The sequence below is a fragment of the Elgaria multicarinata genome, chromosome 1, assembly GCF_023053635.1.
Source record: "Elgaria multicarinata webbii isolate HBS135686 ecotype San Diego chromosome 1, rElgMul1.1.pri, whole genome shotgun sequence".
In the NCBI taxonomy this organism is placed as follows: domain Eukaryota; kingdom Metazoa; phylum Chordata; class Lepidosauria; order Squamata; family Anguidae; genus Elgaria; species Elgaria multicarinata.
Window position 1 is genome coordinate 4,056,518 of NC_086171.1, and position 16,410 is coordinate 4,072,927.

Consider the following 16,410-nt stretch of genomic DNA (forward strand, 5'->3'; position numbering starts at 1 on the left):
AAATTGGGTGGGATAGCTAATACCCTGGAAGACAGAAACAAACTTCAAAGTGATCTTGATAGGCTGGAGTGCTGGGCTGAAAACAACAGGATGAAATTTAATAGGGATAAATGCCAAGTTCTACATCTAGGAAATAGAAACCAAAGGCACAGTTACAAGATGGGGGACACTTGGCTCAGCAATACTACAAACGAGAAGGATCTTGGAATTGTTGTAGATCACAAGCTGAATATGAGCCAACAGTGTGATATGGCTGCAAGAAAGGCCAATGCTATTTTGGGCTGCATTAATAGAAGTATAGCTTCCAAATCACGTGAGGTACTGGTTCCTCTCTATTCGGCCTTGGTTAGGCCTCCTCTAGAGTATTGGAAAGTGGCAAGTGGAAAGTTATCAGTTGTTCAGTCAGCTGCAATAAAAACAACTACCACCATCTGGGTGCCCATTTCAGATGTTGCGGTTTCCTGCCTAAACTTCCCTCTAGACAAGGGTGAGTGGAAAGCAGGCACTAAAGTTGTTTTCTGCAACATCTGCAGAAGCTAGAATAGATTATACTAGCAAAGCAAAATGGACATTTATCAAACAGAGCATCAGCAAATAGAGCAAAGCAGAAGGTGTAAGACCAGGCCCTAAAAATGGCGGTGGTCTGGTTCACTTGCAAAATGGCTGCAGTCTGGTTCACTTGCAAAATGGCGGCGGTCTGGTTCACTTGCAAAATGGCTGCAGTCTGGTTCACTTGCAAAATGGCGGCGGTCTGGTTCACTTGCAAAATGGCTGCAGTCTGGTTCGCTGACATTCACGTCACGCGGGTAGCCCCACGTGGAGCGTGTTGCAGTAGTCTAATTGTGAGGTTGCCAGTGTATGGATGACCGTGGCAAGGTTATCGCGATCCAGGAACGGGAGTAGTTGGTGTAGCAACCGAAGTTGATAATGGGAGCTCCGGGCCACCGAGGTCACCACTGAGGTCACCTCCAGTGACAGAGATGGGCCCAGGAGCATTCCCCAAACTACGGACCTGCCCCTTCGGAGGGAGCGCAACCCCATCCAGAACAGGCAAACACCCCAATTCCCAGCACGCAAAACAGTCTACAAAGGCAGAATACAACGAGGCATGCTAAGAGAAATTACACAAAGGCGTGCCCGGTCGCGTAATCTGCTGAGGTTGCAGAAAAGCAAAACGCGTGTCTTTCGGTGCAGGACGGGGCTTGCCGGTGAGGGAAAGGGGAGAGAAAATGCGTCCCTTTTAGCTGTGCTCAGCGAGGCTCAGGGCAGCGCACCGTTGTACAATCCGGCCTTCAGAAGGAGCTGCACGCCCCTCCAACTTCAGAGACTGTGGCGTTCTTCTTCTTCTGAGCCTCGCTTCCTCCTGGCTCGATCTCCACCCCGTAGGGTCTCTATTAATAACCTTTGGAATGCAGGCATGTCACACACCGAAACACCTCTCAGGCCGAAAAGGGGGCCCTCCCCCTCCCTCTGCCGAGGAATCCAGCTAAGAAGCACGCAAGAGGAGGTCTCAAATGTGAAACCCCACAGCTGGCACCGGCCGAACCTTTTTCCACCCCGGCTGATAGATCTGAGTCAAAGGGGACAAAAACCCCATTCTAACATACAAGCAAACCCCTGACCCCAGGTCTGTGTCTCTGTCCAGAGCCCAAACCCCTGTTCGAATGAAGCTGAAACCTGCCCTGTCGTTCCCTGCTCCTTTGGCATCTGTTCTGCACTTTTTGCAAAAAGAAAAGTCGTCCGGGAAAGAAAACAGAAGAATGCACAAACCCGCCGAGACACGGAAACACCCGCGGTCCCTGCTGGGCCGGGTTTCATCTCCCTTTCATGGGGGCCTCGCCGCTGTGGAAGATTGTCTCTCCTCTGCCCCCAAGCCAAGAACAAAGAAAATTAATTAGCTTGCCCTGCATCTGGAGATAGTTAATTATTACAAGGCCATCTTGAAAGCGTAGTGGAAAAGCAGGGAGGAGGGACAGACAGGGCCGGGGTGGTGGGGGAAGCGAATTGCATCGGGGGAATCTGCTCTCTCATCACACTTTACATGAAGCGCTTTGCAAAACAGAAGGCAGCCCTGTTCCAAGTGAATTAGCCTCAGCCAGGTTTCCACACCCCTAGAAAGGGCCCGTCCTGTCTGGGGCTTACGTGGCCCCCCCCTTCCCATTTCAGCAACCAGGTGTTCAGACTATTAACCTTCTGGTTTGTTTCTTTTAGGCTGATGTAGCTTTAGTACGCATCATCTTATAGCAAAAGCCTAAGTATATTGATTGATTGATTGAAGACATGACAGAAGCCCTCGCAAGGTGGCTTCCAGCAACCAAATACATAAAAACAGCTAAAATATTAGAAGCGATAAAAGCAGAGACACAATAAAACAGCAATTAAAAATGGTAAAAGCCAACAATAAAACCAGGCAGCAATAGCAGGAACAACAGCACTCATATCATGAGAAGGTCATGGTAAAACTATATTATTATTATTATTATTATTATTATTATTATTATTATTATTATTATTATTATAGCACCATCAATGTACATGGTGCTGTACAGAGTAAAACAGTAAATAGCAAGACTCTGCCGCATAGGCTTACAATCTAATAAAATCATAGTAAAACAATAAGGAGGGGAAGAGAATGCAAACAGGCACAGGGTAGTGTAAGGCCTTCCTAAAAGCCTGCGATGACGGAGCCTGGCAGACCTCCGATGGCAGCTTGTCCCAAAGGAGTGGGGCCAATGTAGAGAAGACCCTCTCACATATGATCACCCACCAATATATAAGTGACATCGCTATGTGGTCCAGCCTTCCCCAACCGGAGGCCTTCCAGATGTGTTGGACTATAATAACTCCCAGAATCCCTAGCCTGGAATGTGCCAGCTGTCTTCTTGCATTCTGTGAAGTGCCGTCGTGCCCATTGGTAGGGGGTGATACACTCTGCTCACACAGTGGCCAACCAGCTGCCCACGGGGAATCCACAAGCAGAACATGATGCAACAGCACCCTCCCACCCATGTTCCCCAACAACTGGTGTACATAGGGTTGCTGCCTCTACAACTGGAGGTAGCACATAGCCATAAGGACTAGTAGCCATTGATAGCCTTCTCCTCCAGGAATTTATCTAGGGTGACCAACTGTCAGGATTTCCCTGGATTTGTCCTGGTTTTTGTTCTTTCCATGGTGTCAGGGGGGATTTTCTATAATTTTCAATAATGTCCTGGAATGACACACCTTCCTCTTTAAGGCTGCCATTAGCATGGCAGGAGGGAGTGACATGCTTTCTTGAGGCACATCATTCCCCCACCCCGAGCTCCAATTGAGGTCTTAAAGGGGAAAGTGGGTCATTCGTGGACATTATAGAAAAGTCCCCCATTGGAGTGGATGGTGGTGGTGCAGAATGAAATCCTTTCCCCTCCTCCACTCCAATCGGGTTCTTTAAGGTGGCAGGGGAATAACGTACTTTCTGCAGGACTCAGAAAGCTGCTTCCCCACACACACACTAGGTGTCCTCTTTTTTGGTTTCTCAAATATGGTCACCCTAATTTATCCAACCCCCTTTTAAAGACATCTAAATTGGTGGCCAATTCCGTAGTTTAACTCTGTGCTGCGTGAAGAAGTCCTTTCTTTTATCTGTCCTGAATCTCCCACTAATCAGCTTCTTGGGATGATCCCACTGGGTTCTAGTATTTTGGGAGAGGGAGAAAAATGTCTCCCTCTCCACATTCTCCACACCAGGCTTAATTTTGTACACCTCTATCAGGTCTCCCCTTAGCCTCCTTTTTCCCAAGCTAAACAATCCCAGCTAGCGGCAAACCTGTGTCCTAACAACACGATCCTGTACATGGGCTGGATCCAAGTTTAGTCATTCTTAGAGTAGACCCATTGAAATCAGTGGGATTTACACTAGACAGATTTACGTCCCATTGAGTCCTGTGGGTCTTGTTGTGACTAAATCTGGATTTACCCCCATGTCTACTCAGGACTCAGTCTCAGTTGGGACTTGCTCTTAGGTAAGTTTGTTTCGGATGGCTCATCACGAATGTTAGATGGTTATATTTCTCCAAATGTTTCTTTCACCCAGATGCTTTTCATTTCAACCACTAGACAGAGTGCCTTTCAAGTGCTCTCTGCATACTCTAGAGTCGTTTTCTCCAGCCTTTTTCCAAACCATCCCCAGTGTGTCCCGGATCCCCCTTTCTAGGAACTGGGAATGTGAAGCACCTGGCAGGCAAGGTTGATGGAGAGGCCTGGCTGAGTCATCAATGGATGCGAACCACCGGGAGACTCCCTCATAAAAGGGCCCCGCTATTCTTCACAGCTCGGTGTGTGGCTTTAGCGCCCGGAGGCGGAACTCGCCCTCTTTACCACACACGCAAGAAAGAACGCAGTGAGGCTGCACCCTCCTCTCCCGTGGCACGTGGAAAATACAGGTCGAGTCTAGCAGGCCTCGCGTGTTGTACTCTGTGAAAATGAACGCGAGAGGGATTGAGCAGACACAGGCGTCCCGGGCATTGCCAGGATTCGATCATTTTTGTCTGTCTCTTCTGCCAAGATTCTTGTTCATGCATTGGTTATTTCTCGGCTGGACTACTGCAACCTTCTTCTCACTGGCCTTCCTTCTTCTCACATCAGTTCGTTGGTTTCTGTTCACCACTCTGCTGCTAAGATCATCTTCTTGGCTCGCCGCTCTGACCACGTTACTCCACTGCTGAAATCTCTTCATTGGCTTCCAATTCACTTCAGAATCCAATATAAACTTCTCCTGTTGACCTTCAAAGCTTTTCACTGTCTAGCTCCTTCCTATCTTTCCTCTCTCATCTCACACTATTGCCCCGCTCGTGCTCTTCGCTCCTCTGATGCCATGTTTCTCGCCTGCCCAAGGGTCTCTACTTCCCTTGCTCGGCTTCGTCCATTTTCTTCCGCTGCCCCTTACGCCTGGAACGCTCTTCCAGAACATTTAAGAACTACAAGTTAAATTGCAGCTTTTAAAGCTCAGCTAAAAAAAATTTTTTTTTCTAAAGCTTTAAAAACTTGATTTTGTTCTGACTTTTATACTGCCTGTTTGGTGCACTCTCTTCCCCTCCTTATTGTTTTATTATGATTTTATTAGAATGTAAGCCTATGCGGCAGGGTCTTGCTGTTTTATTGTTTTACTCTGTACAGCACCATGTACATTGATGGTGCTATATAAATAAATAAAATAATAATAATAATAATAATAATAATAATAATAATAATAATAATAATAATTGGAGGGGTCAAACTCTGGTGTCAATTCAGCCAGATTCTTTATCAGGTGTGCACAAATGTTCTCCAGATCCCCCTTTCACCCCAACTGTTGGACTACAAAACCCAGCATGCCTGGCCATTGCTGGCTGGGGCTGATGGGAGTAGAAGTACAAAACATTGGGAAGGCACCAGGGATGGGAAAAGGCTGATTGAATCCCTTTCAGGACCTTTGTTGGGATAAAAGGAAGAGATGGAATGGGAGATGTGGCATCGTAGGGTGGCCCTGTGTCCTCTTTTATAGAGGGCAGTTCTCTGTTTGAAGGGCAGCCAGGAGACTGTCCTCTGTTTTGAAGGCATCTTCAATTTGAAGGGTTCAAGTCTGATTTATGATAGACTCCTAGAATAGTAGAGTTGGAAGGGACCTATAAGGCCATCAAGTCAATTCCACAATTCCCAAGGCATTGTTATTATTATTATTATTTATTTATTTATATAGCACCATCAATGTACATGGTGCTGTACAGAGCAAGACAGTAAAACAGTAAATAGCAAGACCCTGCCGCATAGGCTTACATTCTAATTGAATCATGGTAAAACAATAAGGAGGAGAAGAGAATGCAAACAGGCACAGGGTAGGGTAAAACTAACAGTATAAAGTCCAAACAACATCAAGTTTTAAAAGCTTTAGGAAAGAGAAAGGTTTTTAGCTGAGCTTTAAAAGCTGCGATTGAACTTGTAGTTCTCAAATATTCTGGAAGAGCGTTCCAGGCGTAAGGGGCAGCAGAAGAAAATGGATGAAGCCGAGCAAGGGAAGTAGAGACCCTTGGGCAGGCAAGAAACATGGCATCAGAGGAGCGGAGAGCACGAGCGGGGCAATAGCGTGAGATGAGAGAGGAGAGATAGGAAGGAGTTAGACCGTGAAAAGCTTTGAAGGTCAACAGGAGAAGTTTATATTGGATTCTGAAGTGAATTGGAAGCCAATGAAGAGATTTCAGAAGCGGAGTAACATGGTCAGAGCGGCGAGCCAAGAAGATGATCTTAGCGGCAGAGTGGTGGACAGAAACCAACGGACTGATGTGAGAAGAAGGAAGGCCAGAGAGAAGAGGGTTGCAGTAGTCCAGCCGAGAAATAACCAGTGCATGAACAAGCGTCACAATGAACAATTGTGGGTATTATAAATGGGAGCTGCCATTTACCCCCACCCCCAGTGCCTCAGAGTGAGTCGGGCACTCTGAGGCATTGTGGGACATTTTAAATGGCAGCTTTCTAGCAACAAATTCTGTCCATTGCTGTGGGTGAAGCCATACAAGAGAGCACTTTACCAGAGGACATCAGAGCCAAGGTTCTCCTGGCTTCTCGAACTGCTCAGCCCTAAAACCCTCACAACAGGTTTACGGCTGAAACCGTTACTGCTCGTCATAGAGGGCAGTGCAAAGCCTAGGCCTGGACAGCTGACCTACTTGCAAGGCTATAACAGGCCCAGCGTTAAAATTTGGGCAGATTTGCCCATGACACCAAATCCGTTGGAGGGGCACGATAGATGGACAGAGGCAGGCAGACATTAAAAAAGCAGGAGGCACATCTGATGGGACGTATATATAAATTATTGTGCCGGTAAGCCTTAATCTCAGGGATAGGTGGGTGGGTACCTTGCGGCTTGTTGGACTGCAACCCCCTCAGTCCTCACCACTGGCTGTTAGCAGTTCAGCAACATCTGGAGGGCCACAAGTTGCCCACCTCGGCTTTATCTAGAGATATATCATAATCCTTGTCCCTTGTATTATAATGTGCTTTCCACTCTGATTAATCCAGCCCTGTCTGTAGGTGAAACCAGAGGTAGACACACATTGCGATTGTGGAATAGGTTATGGGGGGGGGGGGGAATTGACACATTGCTGATTTGCAATTTGTTCTATGTTCACCAAACCTAATTTCTTGGTCTCTATTTGCATACTCTGCTCCAAACCAGATCATAGAATCATAGAATAGCAGAGTTGGAAGGGGCCTACAAGGCCATCGAGTCCAACCCCCTGCTCAATGCAGGAATCCACCCTAAAGCATCCCTGACAGGTGGTTGTCCAGCTGCCTCTTGAAGGCCTCTAGGGTGGGAGAGCCCACAACCTCCCTAGGTAACTGATTCCATTGTCTTATTTATTTATTTATTTATTTATTTGTTTGTTTGTTTGTTTATTTATTTATTTATTTCATTTCATTTCATTTCATTTCATTTTTATACCGCCCAATAGCCGAAGCTCTCTAACAGTCAGGAAGTTTTTCCTGATGTCCAGCTGGAATCTGGCCTCCTGTCACTTGAGCCCGTTACTCCGTGTCCTGCACTCTGGGAGGATCGAGAAGAGATCCTGGCTTTCCTGTGTGACAACCTTTCAAGTCTTTGAAGAGTGCTATCATGTCTCCCCTCAGCCTTCTCTTCTCCAGGCTAAACATGCCCAGTTCTTTCAGTCTCTCTTCATAGGGCTTTGTTTCCAGGCCCCTGATCATCCTGGTTGCCCTCCTCTGAACACGCTCCGGCTTGTCTGCAGCCTTCTTGAATTGTGGAGCCCAGAACTGGACGCAATACTCTAGATGAGGCCTAACCAGGGCCTTTCCAATCAACTTAGGGCCAAACTGCACATGACCTTAAATGCAACTTTGCACTTAATGTGCACCTTTTTAATGTGTAGCAGCTGGGACGGGGGCTGATAATTATTGGGAATTTAGCAGGAATGGGGGAAAATTTGCTTCTTTTCTATCCTATTGTAGCCCTGAAGAATACCATTTTTCTAAAGTTGTATTTGCTTGCCAGGGGTGGTGGTAGCGGTGGGATCTCCCTTTGCAGCCAATGGGAGACACACACACCCCTCCAAGCAAATGCCATTCAGAGAAGGACTTTTTCTCACAACCACAGCAAGAGAAGAAAGGGTTAAATCCCCCCTCTGTGAATGCTGCAAATTATCACACACCTCGCACCCTAGCAGAAGAGGAATTTCAACACTGCAGAACGGGGGGAAAAAGCTGCACAAATGCCAGGAAGCCACCAAACAATCAGGAAAGGGGCACAAGAAGGAGGCGTGGCTATCTGGTGAACCCCAGAGGGCCAGATCCGGACCCCAGGTAGGCTGGATTTGGCCCACGGGCCTGACGTTCAACACCCCTGTTTTATTGCTTTTACAGCATTCAAATGTGTCTCGTCGCCCACGCTTCGCTCACCCTGCCGAGGTCAATATGCTGCACAGATCTGCTGGGAAGCTTTCCGTTTCAAGTGTGTGTTTTTCCCCACCAGAAAAGGCAGCTTGACAGGACATGAAAACAGCTGTAAGGAGCAGCATGAGTGGGAGAGAAACAACTTCAGCTGGAACATTTTTTCCGCTGACTTACCACAATGGATCTGGGTGCAGAGCCAGGGCACCCCGGAGATGGTAGATCGCCAAGGAGCGAGGGAGAGATTTGGTGGTTGTTTACCATTACCTTATTTATTTATTTATTTATTTACTTATTTATTTATCATCCTCGGCATAGAGAACCATGTAGTGTAGTGGTTAGAGTGTTGGACTGGGAGTCAAGAGAGGTACTGGTTCCTCTCTATTCTGTCACGTGAGGTACTGGTTCCTCTCTATTCGGCCCTGGTTAGGCCTCATCTAGAGTATTGCGTCCAATTCTGGGCTCCACAATTCAAGAAGGATGCAGACAAGCTGGAGCGTGTTTAGAGGAGGGCAGCCAGGATGATCAGGGGTCTGGAAAAAAAGCCCTATGAAGAGAGACTGAAAGAACTGGGCCTGTTTAGCATGGAGAAGAGAAGATTGAGGGGAGACATGAGAGCACTCTTCAAAGACTTCAAAGGTTGTCACACAGAGGAGGGCCAGGATCTCTTCTCGATTCTCCCAAAGTGCAGGACATGAAATAATAGGCTCAAGTTAAAGGAAGTCAGATTCCAGCTGGACATCAGGAAAAACTTCCTGACTGTTAGAGCAGTACGACAATGGAATCAGTTACTCAGGGAGGTTGTGGGCTCTCCCACACTAGAGGCCTTCAAGAGGCAGCTGGACAACCACCTGTCAGGGATGCTTTAGGGTGGATTCCTGCATTGAGCAGGGGGTTGGACTCGATGGCTTTGTAGACCCCTTCCAACTCTGCTATTCTATGATTCTATGAAGAGAACCGGGTTCTAGTCCCCACTCAGCCATGGAAACCCACTGGGTGACTTTGGGCCAGTCACAGACTCTCAGCCCAACCTACCTCACAGGGTTGTTGTTGTTGTGAGGATAACATGGAGGTGAGGAGGAGGATTATGTATGCCGTTTTGGGTTCCTTGGAGGGGGGAAAAAGCGAGATATAAATGCAATGAATGAATAAATAAAATATATCAAGGGTAGGAACCTGTCATCCTCCAGATAGAATTAGACTACAATTCCTAGCATTCCTGGCCACTGGCTATGGTGGTCGGGGTTGATGGGATTCAGAATTCAGCAGCATATGAGGTTCATCAGTTCCTCATCCCTGTATATTTATTTCCTCTCATTTCATTTCTATACAGCCTAATAGCCAAAGCTTTCTAGGCGATTCAAAAAATAAAATAAAAATTGCAACCCACAAATTCAAGATAATAAAAACATAACATCAACTCTTCGACATACAAAGTTTAAACACATTTTAAAACAGCCAAAAGCACGCACACAGTTACAACAAGATACCAGGACCTGATAAAACAATGGACATAAATGCCCCATCATGTGCCATCAAATGGTCGGGAACAGAGGGAAGTCTTAACTTGGCAGCAAAAGGAAGGCAAGGTTGGTGCCAGGTGGACCTCGCTGGGGAAAGCATCCCACAATCAGGGGGCTACCACTGAGAAGTCCCTTTCCTTGTTGCCGTCCTCGGAGCCTCCCTCGGAGGGCCTCAGATGTTGATATATGGTGCTTTACAGAGTAAGCAAGTGTCAAGTCTCTGCCCCAGGGAACTTGCAATTTAAATTTAGGCAAACTGCATTGAGCAGGGGGTTGGACTCGATGGCCTTGTAGGCCCCTTCCAACTCTGCTATTCTATGATTCTATGAAACGAGGGGAAATGGTAAAAATGTGCAATCCAGTGTTTATAACTACACTTTGGGCCTTGCTAGACCTACCGGATAATCCGGCCGGGAGTCGGGGCGACGGCACGCTACAGCTAGCGCGCGCCGTCGCCCTTTTCCAGACATAACACGCAATAGGGCAAGGGAAAGCCCCGTCGCGTCCGCCATTTTTTTTAATCTTAAAGGGCCATGTGCGCAGGAACGCACCACCGGAAAAGGTAGGTTTAAATAGGTTGACCATATTTGGGAAACCAAAAAAGAGGACACCTAGTGTGTGTGTGTGTAAGCAGCTTTCTGAGTCCTGCAGAAAGTACGTTATTCCCCCGCCACCTTAAAGAACCCGATTGGAGTGGAGGAGGGGAAAGGATTTCATTCTGCACCACCACCATCCACTCCAATTGGGGCCTTTTCTATAATGTCCACGAATGACCCACTTTCCCCTTTAAGACCTCAATTGGAGCTCGGGGTGGGGGAATGATGTGCCTCAAGAAAGCATGTCACTCCCTCCTGCCATGCTAATGGCAGCCTTAAAGAGGAAGGTGTGTCATTCCAGGACATTATTGAAAATTATAGAAAATCCCCCCTGACACCATGGAAAGAACAAAAACCAGGACAAATCCGGGGAAATCCTGACAGTTGGTCACCCTAGTTTAAAAATAAATAAATATAGGGTCCCCTGCTCCCCCGTCCCTAATTTCCCCCACACACAATGCCTGATGCCCCCCCTGCCCGCTCGCTCGCCCGTCCTACCCCCGTCCACCATGCCTTGTCCCCCGTCCTTCTTTTCCCCCCCCGTCCCCGATGCCCGTGCCCGTGCCCATTCTTCTCCACCCCCTCTCTCCTGCCGGGTCTGGCCTTTCCCCCGGCCCCTATCTCCCCCCCCCCGTGATCCCCCCCGCGGCCCGATGAGCACAGCGCTACTATGAGCGCTGAGGTCTTAGCCCGGCCTGACCTCGGGATCCCCTGTGCGTCATCTGGATGCACAGGAGGGAGACCGGGCCTCACACCGCGCTAAGGCCTCGTCTAGCAACAGCCATGGTTTCAGCTGGGACTGAAGACAACTAGCCCAGTAGCCCCTCAATGTGTGGCATGCCCCCCCCAAGGGGGAAGCAAGACAGCTGGAAGGGAAGCCCAGTTCTCGACAGAGTCTACTCAGAGGTAAATCCCATTGGGTTTAATGGGGCTTATGTCCAGATAAATGGGTATGAGCTTGCAGCCAGCCAGGGTTGGAATTGTGCAGGATACCCAGGTGACGGCTTGAGGCAATGGTCTTGGCTGGTGCCTGTGTTGAGCCCTCTGATTGGCTATTCATTCACATCTTTACTCATAAAGCAGGGAACTGGGATTGCTGCGTCCAGAGCCTGTATGTGCATACAATACAACCAAAATGTCAAGCTTGTCAAAATTCTCCAAATTCAAGCTGGGAATTCTGTCTCGTGCATCAGACCACAATCTTCTCTTTTCCTTTTGCACGAAGATGCGTGTGCGTTTTTCGTGTGCGTTTCCCCAGATGTAGGCATCAATTGTGCACCTTTTTGAAATTATTATTATTATTATTATTGATTACATTTATATCCTACCTTTTTTCCTTCAAGGAACCCAAGGCGGCGTACATAATCCTCCTCCTTTCCATGTAATCCTCACAACAACCCTGTGAGGTGGGTTGGGTTGAGAGTCTGTGACTGGCCCATAGTCACCCAGTGGGTTTCCATGGCCGAGTAGGGACTAGACCCCAGATCTCCCAACTCCCAGTCTAACACTCTAACCACTACACCACACTGCACATTCTTCTCCCATGGATTGAAGCGTGTTTCTTTGCATTTTTCAGAAGTACACATCTTTTCATGTACATTTTTCAAATGTATGCACGCCGTTGAACGCATTTTTGCGGGGGGTGTTTGCATGTGTGCAAATCACACTGCAAATTCAGAAATGTATGGAGTTCGACTGTAGATTGTGTTTGCGCCCCTGTTCAGTACAGGAGATGGGTACCAGATAAATCCTGATAAAAAACGAACTGAAAGGAATCCTGCAATCAGAAACACCAAACTATTGCCTGTTGGGGAGGCTAATATGGAGAACCCCAGAGGGGAAAATCTGGACCGTGGGTTTGAGGCTTGGAACCCTGAACTACACAGATGAAAAGGCTACAGCTCCTTTGATGTTTCAAAGATCCTTTATATATATTCTGAACAACTCAATGTCAAGAGAAAAGACAATATCTATATCTACACAAATAGATAATTTTGAACAACACTATAGAAAAGTAAGAGGGCTGTTAATGCTTTTCGTGAGACAGAACGTCATTATCCCCATCCCGCCCCCAAACCAAGACATTCTGATGTGTCTCTACCTTAAAAAAACCAACCCAAATAGAAGTGTGGAGCTGTGTCAAACGTATAGCAGGATTTCCCAACCTGGTGCTGACCATGGACTACAACTCCATGGACTACACTTGGCTCAGCAATACTACAAACGAGAAAGACCTTGGTATTGTTGTAGATCGCAAGCTGAATATGAGCCAACAGTGTGATATGGCTGCAAGAAAGGCCAATGCTATTTTGGGCTGCATTAATAGAAGTATAGCTTCCAGATGTTGCAAGGTACTGGTTCCCCTCTATTCGGCCCTGGTTAGGCCTCATCTAGAGTATTGCGTCCAGTTCTGGGCTCCACAATTCAAGAAGGACGCAGACAAGCTGGAGCGGGTTCAGAGGAGGGCAGCCAGGATGATCAGGGGTCTGGAAACAAAGCCCTATGAAGAGAGACTGAAAGAACTGGGCATGTTTAGCCTGGAGAAGAGAGGATGAAGGGGAGATATGATAGCACTCTTCAAATACTTAAAAGGTTGTCACACACAGGAGGGCCAGGATCTCTTCCTGATCCTCCCAGAGTGCAGGACATGGAATAACGGGCTCAAGTGAAAGGAAGCCAGATTCCAGCTGGACATCAGGAAAAACTTCCTGACTGTTAGAGCAGTGCGACGGTGGAATCAGTTACCTAGGGAGGTTGTGGGCTCTCCCACATTAGAGGCATTCAAGAGGCAGCTGGAGAACCATCTGTAAGGGATGCTTTAGGGTGGATTCCTGCATTGAGCAGGGGGTTGGACTAGATGGCCTTGTAGGCCCTTTCCAACTCTGCTATTCTATGATTCCTCTCTGGCTGGGAATTATGGGAGTTGTGATACAACACATCTGGAAAGCACCAGCTTGAGTAAGGCTAGTGTCTATTATTTATTTTATTTTTCATTTATTCCAGTCATATCCCACCTTTTTCCTCTCTAAGGGACCCAAGGTGGCATACATAATCCTCCTCGGCTCTATTTTATCCTCACAACAACAACAACCCTGTAAGGTAGGTTGGGCTGAGAGGCTGTGACTGGCCCAAAGTCACCCAGTGGGCAACCATGGCCGAGTGGGGACTAGAACCCGGATTTCCCAGCTCCCAGGCTAAGGGGAGACCTGATAGAGGTGTACAAAATTATGCATGGTATGGAGAATGTGGCTAGGGAGACGTTTTTTTCCCTCTCTCAAAATACTAGAACCCGGGGTCATCCCATGAAACTGATTGGTGGGAGATCCAGGGCAAATAAAAGGAAGGACTTCTTCACACAGCGCAGAGTTAAATTATGGAACTCACTACCACAAGACGTAGTGATGGCCACCAATCTGGATGGCTTTAAAAGGGGGTTGGATAAATTCCTGGAGGCGAAGGCTATCAACGGCTGCTAGCCCTGATGGTTGTGTGCTATCTCCAGTATCCAAGGCAGTAAGCCTGTGTGCACCAGTTGCTGGGGAACATGGGTGGGAGGGTGCTGTTGCACCATGTCCTGCTTGTTCATCCCTGGCTGATGGCTGGTGAACAGAGTGCTGGACTAGATGGACCCTTGGTCTGATCCAGCATGGCGTTTCTTATGTTCTTATTTTAAGGTTGATCTAATAAATGTATTAATTATATGGATGTGGGGATATTTATTAAGGTCAACAAGACTAGCTTTGTTAGTTGTTTTGTATATCATATAATCAACCTTCCCCGCTCCGTGCCCCTCTGTGCCGCAAATGATCAGGCGTTAGCACTCCTGAGAACGTTTCTTTGTATTTTACTGGCTTTTCTGGTTTCCTAAGCCTTCAGGGCAATACCTCCGTGTGTGTGTGTGTGTGTGTGTGTGTGTGTGTGTGTGTGTGTGTGTGCGCGCGGTGTGTGTGTGTGTGTGTGTAGCAAGTCTAGGGTCCCCCTCAAAACCTGCCCATCTAGTCCTTGCTCTGAAGACAGGGAACTGTCTGAGCATCACCAACTGACGGGCAGGAGTTCACCAGGATCTGTCAGCGCAATCCTGTCCATGCCTGCTCAGAAGTAGAATCATAGAATCATAGAATAGCAGAGTTGGAAGGGGCCTACAAGGCCATCGAGTCCAACCCCCTGCTCAATGCAGGAATCCACCCTAAAGCATCCCTGACAGATGGTTGTCCAGCTGCCTCTTGAATGCCTCTAGTGTGGGAGAGCCCACAACCTCCCTAGGTAGCTGATTCCATTGTCGCACTGCTCTAACAGTCAGGAAGTTTTTCCTGATGTCCAGCCGGAATCTGGCTTCCTTTAACTTGAGCCCGTTATTCCGTGTCCTGCATTCTGGGAGGATCAAGAAGAGATCCTGGCCCTCCTCTGTGTGACAACCTATTATTTGAAGAGTGCTATCATGTCTCCCCTCAATCTTCTCTTCTCTTCTCCGAGTTCAGTGAGACTTACTCCGGGGTAAGAAGCAGCACAAAAAACGATATTTTTAAAAATAAGTAAAACCTACACAGGCAAAAACGCCGCAGTCCTTGAAACTGCACCACTATACAGAAAAAGTTGCTCTTCCGGGTCTACCAGACACCGCAGCATCTGTTTTGGAAAACCTACCACCTCCAATAAATTTTGGCGTTATGAGATGGTGGACTCATCTTTGGTACATATGATGCGGCTTCCTTCTGGGCAGGTATTATGGTGCAATACTTCGCTATTGTTCAGGGACGTTTCTGTATTGCCTAATTATATTTCCACAGTCTGGAATCTATTTCTTGGCTCCCAGGAGTGGATGTCCAATTCTGTATTGTTCTTGTAGTTTGGAATTGTTTTGATAGTGTATGTTACATGTTTTTGTATCGTTATTTTAAGTGAAAATGTTTTAATTGTGTTTTAATCATGTATTGAAGTGTATTTTTTAATATTTATATATTATCACACTATTGCCCTGCTCGTGCTCTTCGCTCCTCTGATGCCATGTTTCTCGCCTGCCCAAGGGCCTCTACTTCCCTTGCTCGGCTCCGTCCATTTTCTTCTGCTGCCCCTTACGCCTGGAACGCTCTTCCAGAACATTTGAGAACTACAAGTTCAATCGCAGCTTTTAAAGCTCAACTAAAAACTTTTCTTTTTCCTAAAGCTTTTAAAACTTGATGCTGTGCAGACTTTATACTGTTAGTTTTACCCTACCCTGTGCCTGTTTGCATTCTCTTCCCCTCCTTATTGTTTTACTATGATTTTATTAGATTGTAAGCCTATGCGGCAGAGTCTTGCTATTTACTGTTTTACTCTGTACAGCACCATGTACATTGATGGTGCTATATAAATAAATAAATAAATAAATAAATAAATAAATAATAATAATAAAATAATAAAAATAGATTTTTTTAAAAAAATATTAAGCAGTATATAAGTATTATTTATTAATAAATAAACATATGAGCTCTCATACTGGCCAAGAGACTCATTATTACGGGGATAGAGGGAACAACGTAGCTTCCTCATTTGCACAGTGGTCTGAAGACATCACAGCATTGAGGGCTTTTGGAAGAATGTATTACCTAAGACAGTTTTGTCTCAACAAGCATTATGACATTTGTTTTGGCACAACGTAATCTAGTGAGTGATTTGGAACAGGAGGTTTTAATATATAATATATACTTTTACTGTAATAAAATAAAATTACTTTTATTGTGTGGTCCTTTACATTCTATCTCTGCTTTTATTTCGAGTAGTTTGATTTGGGGGAAATAGTAAGCATTAAATAAAGATTATGCATGTGTAATAATTAGGATGACCCTATGAAAAGGAGGACCGGGCTCCTCTATCTTTAACAGTTATATTGA

General features: G+C 46.6%; 1 protein-coding gene across 1 annotated transcript in view; it reads right to left on the reverse strand.

Moving 5' to 3' along the window:
• LOC134413404 (tumor necrosis factor receptor superfamily member 16-like) overlaps positions 1–16,410 on the reverse strand; it is a 60,090-nt gene that overhangs the window by 23,975 nt on the left and 19,705 nt on the right. The window lies entirely within an intron of this gene.